Source organism: Dermacentor variabilis, chromosome 1 (assembly GCF_050947875.1).
Source record: "Dermacentor variabilis isolate Ectoservices chromosome 1, ASM5094787v1, whole genome shotgun sequence".
Taxonomy (NCBI): Eukaryota; Metazoa; Arthropoda; class Arachnida; order Ixodida; family Ixodidae; genus Dermacentor; species Dermacentor variabilis.
The window spans coordinates 219,502,713-219,515,627 of record NC_134568.1 but is presented as its reverse complement, the minus strand read 5'-3'; the positions used below and the strand labels follow the sequence as shown (position 1 = coordinate 219,515,627).

Genomic DNA, 12,915 nt, shown 5'->3' with positions numbered 1-12,915 from the left:
AGGCAGAGTCGTATATTCAAGGAGCAAAAGTCCCCACATTTCCTTTCTCGCACCCGCTCTTACTCGCGCATGTGCGCAAACGTCTGTCGTCTCCGCAAGTGCCACGTCCCGCTGTACCTACAAGCAATTGTAAATACGCGTCCGGGATCTTTGAACGCTATCGCGTTCCACTCTCAAAGGCGAAGCTTAAGCATCCTCCATCCTTTTTATCACGCAATCCTCCGGCATGGGCAAACGCAGGGAAGGAATTTCACTCGCAGCGGGCTAAATGAGCAAATGGAGGGTGTGCTGGCGGTGACGCACGGCTCTTGCAATCCATGGGTTCGTGGTAACTGAAATATTTCTATCTCTGCTATTAATAAATTTGAAAAATTCTTGCGGTAGAACACTCCTTCAAAGACAAAGCCTGTCTTCGAAGACAAAACTTACTCCAGCTACCCCAACAGCCACCAAATGGGTGGCTAATCACCTTTGAGAAGGACCTTCACGTGCGGCTACGCCATCGGTTCTGGTCGTCACAGCGTGAGCGCAACTGTATTGAAATCGTTACAACCCCGAAAAAAATTAAATTATGGGGTTCCACGTGCTAAAACCACTTTCTGATGATGAAGCACGCTGTAGTGGAGGACTCCAGAAATTTCGACCACCTGGAGTTCTTTAACGTGCACCTAAATCTAAATACATGGGTGTTTTTGCATTTCACTCCCATCAAATGCGGCCGCTGCGGCCGGGATTCGATAGCGACCTCGTGCTCAGCAGCCCAACACCATAGCCATTAAGGAAGCACGGAGGGTCGTTACAACTCTGACCGGGTCATATGCGACAGCACCGATGTTTTGAACCAAAATCGCCGTCGACTGGCTGTGCTATTTCCCCGGACTACACCAACCAGTCCACCACAGCCAGTGATCACAGACGACGTTAGCAAAAGTAGAACGAAAGTTTGCAACTGTCCCAGTTTTGTTATGACCTACTGCACGCCACCACCGGACACCGTCGGGGCACCAATGCCGAGAACGCGGACATAGAAAACTTGCTCATGTTCAAGTCCAAGCAAAGCAAGCAACCTCCTCTGGCGCCTCCTCTAGTGGCAGTCGCTCACGCACCATCAGATTCATGGGCGTCCGTTACCGCCTGGTGGGACGCCAGCAGCAACCGCCGCAGCCAGCACGACAGGCTTGGAAAGCGAAAACGTGCGGGGGTACTATTCAGGACAAATGGCGGAATTTGACAATGACCAGAATGGTACCCCGGGTACGCATTGTGCCGATTCAAACTGCCTCCAGGTGGAGAGCTTCATCCAAAATGAAGGCTCTACTAAGGAGTGAAGTTTAGAAGACCACGTGGTGCCGCTGTCATAATCGACCATATCATCCACTTTCTCGCAGGCGGCAATGTGTTGAGAAGAGGAAGGGCACACGAGGTTCCAATAAGGCAGTCTCATCGAGCTTGCTTGCTTGATCCTTCACACTCCAAGACCAGTTTACACCCTTTGGCGTGCCCCTTCTGCCACACAACAATAATCATCTGCCTTGATGCGTTTCCTTTCTTTAACGCTGTGAGCCCGGAACTTTCCAGTAACGAACGGCACGCGCGTTATCAGAAGGGACACTCCAAAGGGTGTAAACTCAGGGTGTCTACCAAGTTGACATTTCCAAATTCCCCGAGTTTTCCAGGTTTTCCCTGAGTGCCTTCGCAAAATTCCCTTAGTGATGCAGAACTATGTTTTATGTCAAGACGGGCTGGAACCATTATTTCCCGATACTGTCACTCTCTAGTAAGCATATGAAAAAAAAAATTTAAAAAAACGACTTAATCCAATTTGAATACTGAGTAGTGTTTATGTTATTCAAATACAGAATAAAGGGAGGGGTTAGTAAAATGCACAGCAAATAAAATGTCTTTAAAAATATGCAAATCGAGTCGGACATTCTCAAATACGAATAAAAAGGAGATACATATAGAAGCAAATATTTTCAAATATGAGCTATTTCTATCAACTGATAGCAAGCTGAGTGGTATGAGGCCCGAACTTTGTCACAATTAGGACTCTCTCTCAACAGCTCGTAAGTCAACCTCAACTGTCCTGACATACTCTCAGCCCGCCCACAACACCTTATTGTTGTTTCATTGTTTTAAATAGTTTATATTGGTTTAGATAAGGGACACCTGGATCTCGGCATCAGCCAACACTTTGTTTTTTGAGCTCAAGGTCCTTCAAAACGGCGGCAGCACGCTTCCTTTCCCGTTCATTCCTCAATGCGTAGGTATTTTATGTTCTCGTCTTCCTTCCGCCAGTCGTTCGTCCCTCGGACCATTTGAAGCATCTTCCTGGTCAGTTGCACAGTTCACGTACGATTTTTTGAACTTCTAGGGGCTGCGAAAACATCCGAAAAATCGGCCAGTCGGAAAAAATAAATGGTTGTCATTTACTGCCCTTAAAGGCTCAAACCGCCACAGGCACATTCGAAAACGCTCTGAAGGCCTGTCGGTACACGTATTAGGCATATAGGTGCCCGTACTGTGGCAGGAGATACCGGGTGAATGCATGCATAATTAAGGAATACATACTGTGTCCCGTGGCAATACCCCCTTTCCACGTTTATGCTTCACTGCAATACTTTTGCGTATGCTTCACCAAGTAACATTTCTGTATGGAGGCGAAGGTGACTTTCGGGAAGCAGCATTATGCAACGCACCGTGCTTTCAAACTTCTGAGCCAATCGCGAGGACCACAATGGCGGAATATATGCCATTGCTGACAGTAGCGAATTCTTTCAATAAAAAACACGGCACCCAACGGCAAGAAGCTTCACAGCGAACGCCGAAGCAGCTAGGCCTTGCGTTGCCGCAGTGGCTGCCAGCGGATCTGCGTGCGAGAGCGCCGGTTCGAGGCGGCGAGGTAATCAAAATGGCAGTGGTGGTGGCTTCGATTAATGTCGTTTCGCAGCTGCTGTCACGGCAAAACTTCCGGAAAATCGTACGGCAAAGAGTTCTTGCGTCCGAAATTTCAGACGTTCTGATACATTGACTCTAAGGGGTACTTGGTGGTGCCGCATGGCCGCCCAAATTATCGGGAATCTGGAAAGTCGGTCGTTGACAGCACACTGTCAAGTCCTCCAGCCGACGACAGGGCGTCAAAGACAGTTCATTAGGATTCCTGTCTCTTACTCACGCCAGCATTACCGCGACTTTCAACTATTTCAATAAAATTACAGCTGATTTTCCCTGATAGAGGCACAAATTCCCTGAGTTTTCCCTGAGTTTTTCCAGACTACTCCAAATCCCTGAGAATTCCAGGTTTTCCCGGTTGGTAGACACCCTGAAACTGTTCTAAGCTGATAACGCGCGTGCCGTTCCTTACTGGAAAGTTCCGGGCTCGCAGCTTTAAAGAAAGGAAACGCATCAAGGCAGATGACGATTATTGTTGTGTGGCAGAAGGGGCACGCCAAAGGGTGTAAACTGTTCTTAGAGTGCACTTGTGGTGCTTACCCACTACGGGGGATTGGCCAAGAGACCGGCGGTTAAAGGGAAGGGGGAGAGAGAAAAACTTGAAGTCAGGATGAGGTAGAACATTTATGATAATTAAGAAATAGATTTACCTAGACGATCAGGAAATAAACTAACAAACAGCAAATTTTGTAGTATTTTTGGTATTAGAATAATTTCGAACACACAATCATCAATTTAATGAGCTATCCAATTATTGATTTCACAAATTAACATAGTAGCCTTCTTGTATCACAGAGATAGTCGCAAATGGCCATGCAGATGTTCCTGTGGCTAGAGCCAAATGAAGCCCCAAACGAGAAAAATGGAATGACAATTCCATTTTTTTTTGTCTGCGAGTTCTAAATTGACGACATGCTAGTAGAAAGTGGTTAATGTTTTCAAATTCCTGGCAGGTAGGACACAAGAAGGGGCGGTGCCAGACTGGACCTGTACAGGTAAAAAATGCAATGGCGGGATGCAGCAGTGCAACTTTGTTATGGAGATTTCTAATTTACATGTGGGCCACCATTTATTGTCACGTGAAAAGAGCAAAGATTCCGATGTTTGGATATTCAATTTTGTAGAATTTTGGAATACAGTAAATTTTCTAAACCTAGCTGCAGTGACATAAGCCGAAGTAGGCATAATGGACATAACTGGTCTAGCAAGAGATATCCGCGCAAGTGCCAGCTATTTCCTTTTAAGAATATACCACGATGGCTTCCATACCAATCACACCAGACTTAAGTTTGGAGGGGTTAATGATTTAAATGTGTTGGCTACAGTAGTCTCTGAAAGTGAAGTGAGTGATGTGCATATTGACAGTGAATCAGTCACTACAACCGCTGTTGAATAATTTGATGGAAGTTTTCAAAGAGCTAAGGCAATAGCTGATGGTTCAGCCAGAAATGTGGGTGTAAAATGTGGAGGCCATAATGCATATGACCAGGATAGTGACTCGGAGAAAATACCCACACCCTCTTTCTCCTCACTCACTGATGCATCAGCTGGTATCACATTATCTATTTCCAACTACGTTAAATGATCTTGTAACATGCCATTTAAATATGTAGTGGGCAGGACCTTACCAATGGATGGAAATATATCAAACTCAATCTTTATACTAGGCAAGAGCTTGTCTGACCAAATGATACATACATTGATACATACTACTCGCATAAATTATTCTTTAATGGATACATACTACTCGCATAAATTATTCTTTAATGGATCTAGCTCAGCTTGAATAAACAAAACCTGAGGTCTATGTAAGAGCAATCATAAACAACGGACACGCAGCCGCTTCGTTCTTTACAGTGGGGCCACGCGAGCCACATGTTCGAGACTCCTGCCACCCCTCTGCCATGCAACGGAACACACTTGGCCATAAAGTGAATATTAAACCCAGCTGCGGTCTGCCGCTCTCAAAATATCTGGTTCAAGTTACATAAAACACCCGACAGCATTAACCATGCATTTATCACCAGGCCATAATGAGGTCATGTGTAAACTGCCACTAGCAGTTACTTTTGTCTACCCTTCCGGTAAAAACCACTGCGTGACTGGCTATATAATAATGCATCGAGAAAGCAAAATAGCACCTTTCAGCATTAACCTCACCCATTGTCTACCAACAGCACTAACATTTTGCCTATCCTTCCTGTAAAAACCACTGTGTGACTGGCTAAATAATGGATTCCGATATCAAAAATAGCACCTTTCGGCACTGAGCCAGCCCGCTGAGTACTACATTGAAAGGAGGTCTGAAGGCAGGCAGTGGAAGCATGTCAAGACGGCAGTGCCTACACAGCAGCGCAGAAAGGCATCTATAGCCACCCATCACCTAGTTATCACCCTCTTGATGTTTTTTGCCAGCTAACCTTGTACATATTGAAACCTTAGATGACCAGAAAAGGTTGCTGGATGGGTAACCATAGCTCTGAATGAAGTAATATCTACACAACAAAAAAAAAGACAACATCGTAATTTTATCAATAGTAACGAGTTACTCTTTTTTTCTAAGCAGGAGAAGATGCCGGATAAATTCGTGGGAAACAATTAAAAAAAATGTGGGAAAATGCGAGAGCAAGATTAACCAGATTGCGCAGATGTAGATGTTGTAAGGAATACCCTTTTTGCAGTACAATATTTGAAGGTTTTTGACAGTGATGTGAGACTGCAGCCACATGGTGAATGATGACCATGTGTATGAGCACCCCGAGTGGCAGCGCCATCTGTAGTGAGCTGTGTACGTACTTGATAAGCATGCCCAAGCATATTCTGACGCTGCAGAAGTATTCATGCTTTATGGCAGTGCATCAAACTCATTTAAATATAGCATTGGCATTCTTCATGGCATGATGGCGTGTTCCGACGGGCAGGTAGGACTGCGCAAGAAGACAGCGCAAGTCTACAACAAAGAGCGGCTGCGCACAGGCTTCGTTCATCGAGTCCTGACTGCGCAGGCTGGACGACGGAATACGTGGCCGCCCCCTGGCTATAAAGCTACCGCTGTTACGTGGACGCATCATTTGGCAGCGGTGACAGCGGCGGAGCAGAAGGAATGATCCCTGACTGTTGCACATTGCAGGTTAGCGAACTTTTCAGATATTCTAGAAGTCTAATAAGTAAAGTTTTGCTGTCACCGCTGCCACAAAGTGTGACACTTTTGTTCGTTGCTGCAGTCATTGGAAATGGCTAGGGATCTTTCAAAACAGCTACAAGAACTCAAAGACGAGCTAAGGAATGAATTCAAAAACTTAAAGGAATCCCTTGAAAGAAACATGCGTGCGGAAGAAAGAGGGCTCTGGGCCGATATTGATGACATGAAGCAAAGCATGAATTTCATAAGTAAAAGCCTTGACGATGCTAACCAGCGACTTGATGCTACCTTGACTGAGAATAATTCTCTTAAGAAAGAAAATGAAGTGCTCCGGCAGCAAGTTCGATCATTGGAGAGGGACCTGGCTGAATGTCAAACCAGTCTTGTGAAATCGGAGCAGTACTCGCGCAACAGAAACCTTGAGATTAAGGGCGTTGCGGAAACTCCGAATGAGTGTTTAACCAATATCCTCGCTAAAGTAGGTGCGGCCATCGGTGAACCCGTCTCCGCCAGCGATACAGACGTAATTCACAGGGTGGCAACCAAAGACAAAACAAAGAACATTGTTGTACAGTTCATAAAGCACAAAAAGCGAGACAAAGTCTTAGAGAAGGCAAAGAAAACAAAACTTACGAACAGAAACCTGGGTTTGTCACTGGAAGCTTCCGAAACAGAAGCAAATTTGCCTGTCTTTGTAAATGAACACCTGTGCCAATTTTTGAAGAGATTGCTTGGTATGGCAGTTGCGCGCAAGCGCGAACATGGCTGGAAGTTTGTATGGGTCAAAAAAGGTGGCATTTTTGCCCGTCGCGATGAAGCGTCAGCCGTTGTGGCAATAAGACGCGAGAGCGATCTGGACAAGATTGCTGCGACAGGATAAGAGTGCGCATGCTTGGCGCGAGCACTAAGATTTCCCAGCATGTGCAAACATGCCTACCGATTGTGTGCTACCTCAGGACATACGCGGTATCACAACTCAGAATCCAGACAGGCTTTTTAAGCTTTTTCATTTAAACGTAAGATCCATTCAGTATAAATTTGACGAAATTATCACCCTTTTAGAATCATGCAGTGTTAGATTTGATGCACTCATGTTCACTGAGACTTCGTATGGTGAAAACTCGGATCACTTTATTTTACCGTGTTACAATCATTTCTTTTTAAATCGGAAAAATTGCAGAGGCGGCGGAGTCTCCATTCAGGTCGCTGTACCAGGTTTTGAAATGCTACACGAATTTAGCACCGTTACCAGTGATATTGAAATAATTTGTATTAGGAAAAATAAGAATGTGTTCGCTGTGCTGTACAGACCGCCAAGCGGCAATCTCGTCACGTTCTTAAACTTCTTTGATTCTTTACTTTCTTGTGCCAATGAAAATGGATGGTTACTAACAATAGGCGGTGATATGAATATCGATGTTCAAAAGGTCTCAAGTCGGGCGAATGACTTTTTGTTTATGTTGCAGAGTAATGGTTTTTAGAATGTTATAGCAACGCCAACACGCGTTACTCTTTCAACTGCATCTGTGCTGGATTTATTCATTACTAACTTAAATCCTAATAACGTTTTCTCTGGTGTCATAAACAGTGACATCAGTGATCACTTACCTACATTTTGTATGCTTCAGCGTAACTGCGCATTGAAACAAAAGGAGTGGCCTGAACTCACGTACCGGGAAATATCATCTATCACGTTAGAAAATTTTAGGGATAAGATCGCTCAAACAGACTGGAAGGAAACATTTACTTTTGAAAACAGCAACAAGTGCTATGACTCATTTTTAAGAATCTTCAAGAAACATTATTTCGAGTCTTTCCCATTACGCACATGCCATAAACAAAAAAGGTTGCGTAAACCATGGATCACACATGAACATATCAAGCTTATTAAGCATAAGAACAAACTTTTTGACAACTTTCTTAAGTCACGTAGCATGGAAAAATTACAAGAATTTAGAATGTTTCGAAATAGGTTGAATAAAGATATAAAAAGATCAAAAAGCAAATATTACAAGCGTATATTTGACAACAATTGCTTGCGTGATAGCGGCAAAGTGTGGAGGATAATTAACGAGGTTTTAAACACGAGCACTAAGGATGCCACGATTGACAACCTTGTTATACATAACAAAAAGGTTGGTGGAAAGGAACTAGCTAACCTTTTTAACTATTTCTTTGTTGAAATTGGCACCAGTACATACTGTCATGAAGCTGCTAATCATATTCCGAGATTATTCCACACAATGTACTTACTGCCTACATCCATCGCTGAAGTAACAACATTATATCAGGAGCTTAAAAATAGCCGTAGCCGTGATGTAGATGATCTAGAAATCAAACCAATCAAATACGTCATAGATTTAATTGCGCCAGCGCTTACACACATATATAACGTCTCTCTTTCAACGGGGATTTTTCCAAACAACATGCAGGTAGCAAGAGTTTCAGTAATCTACAAGAATGGTGACAAAAATTGTTTAGGTAATTATCGCCCTGTGTCAATCTTGCCTGTATTCTCTAAGGGACTCGAGAAAGTGATTATATCTCGCATTGAGAAATTTACTAGAAAATATAACCTCTTAACGGACTACCAATTTGGTTTCAGAAAGGGACGCTGCACCGAGACAGCACTTCTAGTTCAGAAGGAAGAAATATTAAACAATTTTGAAAATAAGTTAATGACATTGGGTATACTCTTAGACTTTAGCAAAGCCTTCGATCGAGTCAACCATCCGATATTGTTAGATAAATTAGAGCATTATGGGTTTCGTGGCACAACACTACAACTTATTAAATCTTACTTGAGTGCGCGCCATCAATACGTCGAACTAAATAAGCATAAATCTCACCTACGGTCTATTAAATTTGGAGTTCCACAGGGTAGTACACTGGGACCAATTCTCTTTCTTTTCTATATTAATGACATTGTAAAAATATATCAGGATTGTAGATATGTTATTTATGCCGATGATTGCTCGGTGCTCGTTAAGGGAAAAAACATTGATACTGTAAGACAAAAGGGAAGTGAGTTCTGTCACAACTTGCTGATTTGGTGCCAGAACAATAGGCTAATTCTTAATGAGTCAAAAACTAAGTGTGTGTTGTTTCGCACCCCAGGTACCTTAGAAAATATAGACGACCATATTGCTCTCGGGCCATTCAAAATTAAAATAGAAAAGTTTGTTAAAATTCTAGGTGTCATTTTTTCAGAAAACATGTCTTGGAATGAACATGTGAAAAATTTATTACCAAAATTAAGTAGAGCCGCCAGTGTATTAAGCCAGAACCGTCGCACTTTTCCAGTCAGCATTAAAAAGATGTTATATTTTGCCCTCTTTAACTCTCACTCACATTACTGCATGCTAATATGGGGAAACACGACAGCATTCAACTTGCAGAAACTCTTCCTTATTCAGAAAAAAGCACTTAGATCAATAGAAAATTCCTCGTTTTTAGAACACACAGAACCACTCTTTCACAAACATAAAATTCTAAAGATCCACGATATATACAAATACAAATTATTAAGAACCTATAAAAACGCCACATTAGGTAGGGCGGAACTATTCCAAGAATTATCAAATCTCAGGAAAAATACAATTTCCTACCCATTCCGATATCAACCGCCATACTATGTTCCCTCCTCGCGCACCCATTATGGGAAAGAAAAACTTGACTACGCCCTGGCAACTACACTAAATGAGCTAGACCGGAAAGGTGTGAACGTTCTGGCCCTTACTAACAAAACCTTATTTGACCTGTTTGTTTGACTTTATTGAAACTGCTTATGCTTCTAATTGTTCTCGTAGTTGTCATTTGTGATCGGACTGCCTGATCGTTTATTTGATGATATGATTATATAACTGAATCAAGATAATAAATCGTCGTGTCACTGCTGTTGTACGGGTGGCTAGAGCTTAGTCAAGCTGCACAGATGCAGCTTTTTTCTCTGGCCCCCTATTTTCGCAGTAACAATGTACTGTCTGCGGCGAAAATAAAACTTGATTGATTGATTGATTGATTGATATTTAAAACGTCCCACCCTTCCATTTCACTTGCTTGCTGCCATTCAGGAATCAGCATCAAAGCTAAACAGCTGCACTGCACTCAGTAGGATATTTCTAACTTCCAAGTTTTGTAAATAATAAATAACCGTCTTAACTGTATTCACGACGCATACCTGCTACCCAAAAATTTTGTTTATCTCAAAAATTTTTCCAGGCTTGTAGTTTTATTGCGATAACACTAAACATAATGTCATAATATGCTGCTGCCCAGAGCTTATTTCAGAACTGAGCTGCATAGACAGATATGCTAACATGCTTAGATACCAACAAGCAACACAGTTAACCTGGCTAAAGAAAGCCATGGTTAGTGCCTTGCCAAGCATTATCGTACTATAGAAGGCATCTTTTATTAGAGTAGGAAACAGCTCTAGAGTCAATTGTCAGTACGATCTTCACAAAAGGCACTACGTACTTGAGTTCTTTCGCATCTCATGCAACATTCAATTACTACAGTATACGAGCAGTGCCTCTAGAGAAGTACACATACCCAAGCTCTGTAATAACTTCTGTGCGCACTTGAATTAGCACCTAAAGCTGCCCAAGGCTTATGAGCATAGAATACCTGAAATAGAATTCTGTGGCCAGAAAGCTATTAAACAAAGCCAAGGTGATTACTCAGTGCACTGAACCGATTTTTGAACTTGTATTGCATTTACACCCCATGTCTGCTATATACTAGGCCACTTTACTAGACTATTGAATTTCAAATTTTTTCATGCTTATTGGAAACATTGTGGCTAATCACACACAGTAATGAGACTGAAGAGTCATAACCACAACAAACAATCAAGAAAGGATGTTTTCTAATTTCTTTTACACTTGTGGCTTGTTGAGTAAGGCAATGAAAGAAAAGCACACAACCATACCACACCAGCATGTAAAAATGTTCATTATTTTATTATTTTTTTAAGTTAAACAAGCACTCCTAAACAACAACCATTCCATAAACCCTCACACAGTCCAACTAAAAAAAACACAAGCCACGTTCGTTCAATTATCGCAAGCAGAGAAATGTCACATCAGTGAAACTCAACATGTATATATGCGACCAATTTCCTTTTTACAAAAATTGTGTAATGCCTAGACTCCTACAGAGCAATTGCAAACACTGAAATATCTTGCACACAATTATTTGCTCTAAACAGAGGAACCAAACTGCACATCTCCAGAGAACCCCAGATACCATTGCACTGCTCTGAAATATTGAATAACGGCACTTATCTTTTTCCAGTATGGAACACTTGGTTACAGTGGGCTCGTTCGCAACACCTTCTGATACATCACTCTTCACGTTCCTCTCAACCTTCTTTCTCTTACATCTTAGCACTCACCAATATATATATATATATTGTAGGTGTCTATAAATTCTCTCTGGACAGATCATAGCGCTGCACTACATTCGAACAAAAAAAAAAAGAAGAAAAAGCATGAAAACACAGGCTATTTACATTATCATCCCTAAAATAAAAGTTTGCAGACTGTGTTCGCCACTGCTGTTCCCTGCCATAAACATTCACTCGGCTAATATATGAAGCATCCCCGACCCCGACAGCCTTTGGCAGAAGGTGATGCAGGCAACAAACTTATGTGTAGGTAGTAGCTCCACATAATTCCCTCTTTCTAAAACATCCTGCAATGGTGAGTGCTCACGGGTACACATTCTTTATACATCCGTAAGCACTGGTGTCCTACATCTCACAGTTCGAGTAAGCAAAAGACAAAGACAAAGACAAAAAAAAAAAAAAAAGGAATCTGGTAAGGACACAAGGGACTTAAAACAGCTCACAGTCATTCCTGTCCCCCATATGTCCTGTGGATGGAATGGCTATGCACACCCAGAGCACCTTGGCCTGTTCTATCTGCTGGCCTCTTATAGAGAGAGAGAGAGAGAGAAAGAACTGCCAGCATGGCATCTCAAAATCTAAATGCTTGAGCAAAATGCACAAAAGAAGAAAAACATGAAGAGCAAAACACAAGGGTGAAAGTGATAAGGAAAAAAAAAAGGTCGGTCATATTTCATGTCTCACACATCATTTGTAGCATGCCTAAACATGTTCTGTAACAACAAAAAAGGGGCATATCATTAGAGTGATCCAACATGTGCAGTCACCGTTGCACAGTGCAACACACTTTTAACAAAGTCAGGTTGCCCAGTGCAGCACCTCCTTTTGGGGAGAGGTGAAGGAAACAATGACTAAGATGTTGGTTGCACCTAAAAAAGCTGCAAGGTTACTTGGATGCTCTGGAAAAGGAAGGGAATGAGGAGCGTAGGATGTGAGATAGGGGAATGGAAGAATGGCACTTGGCTCCTCTGCCGACTTGTATAGCAGTTCTCATAGCTTTTTTTCCTTTTCAATTCCCTTCCTCTCCACCAAGTCCTTTTACATGCAGACGTCCACCATCTCTCAAAGCCGTCTATCTTTTTCAGTTTTTCACTTCTAAGCATGAGGCTCAGTGATAGAACTCAGCAGCCACCTTGCTCACCAGCGCCATGACCTGAAAGTTCTCAGGAGTGAAGTGGTGCGACAAAGAACCTGTAAAAGATAAGAATAAGTCAACCATTCTGATTACTCAAATTCTACCCACCCAAGTTGATACCACTAAGGCTAAGAATATCTGCCGTTAACATCCATATAAACTACAAATGAAACCTGTCAAGTATCTGTAATTTGAAGTCCTTTTTAGGCATGCATCCTTTAACTATGGCCACATTAGCTGGAAACGCATGCAGCCTGCCATTGGCAGCACAATGTG

At 42.4% G+C, this 12,915-nt stretch overlaps 1 protein-coding gene across 8 annotated transcripts in view; it reads right to left on the bottom strand.

The window, feature by feature from the left end:
• Positions 1 to 11,039: 11,039 nt before the first annotated feature.
• Positions 11,040 to 12,915, bottom strand: part of AP-1gamma (adaptor protein complex 1, gamma subunit) — a 198,357-nt gene continuing 196,481 nt past the window's right edge. For all 8 annotated transcript variants that reach the window (XM_075669213.1, XM_075669194.1, XM_075669206.1 and 5 more), the window contains one exon: positions 11,040 to 12,695. The gene's annotated coding sequence lies outside the window, so the exon portion shown is untranslated. The remainder of the gene's footprint in view (positions 12,696 to 12,915) is intronic.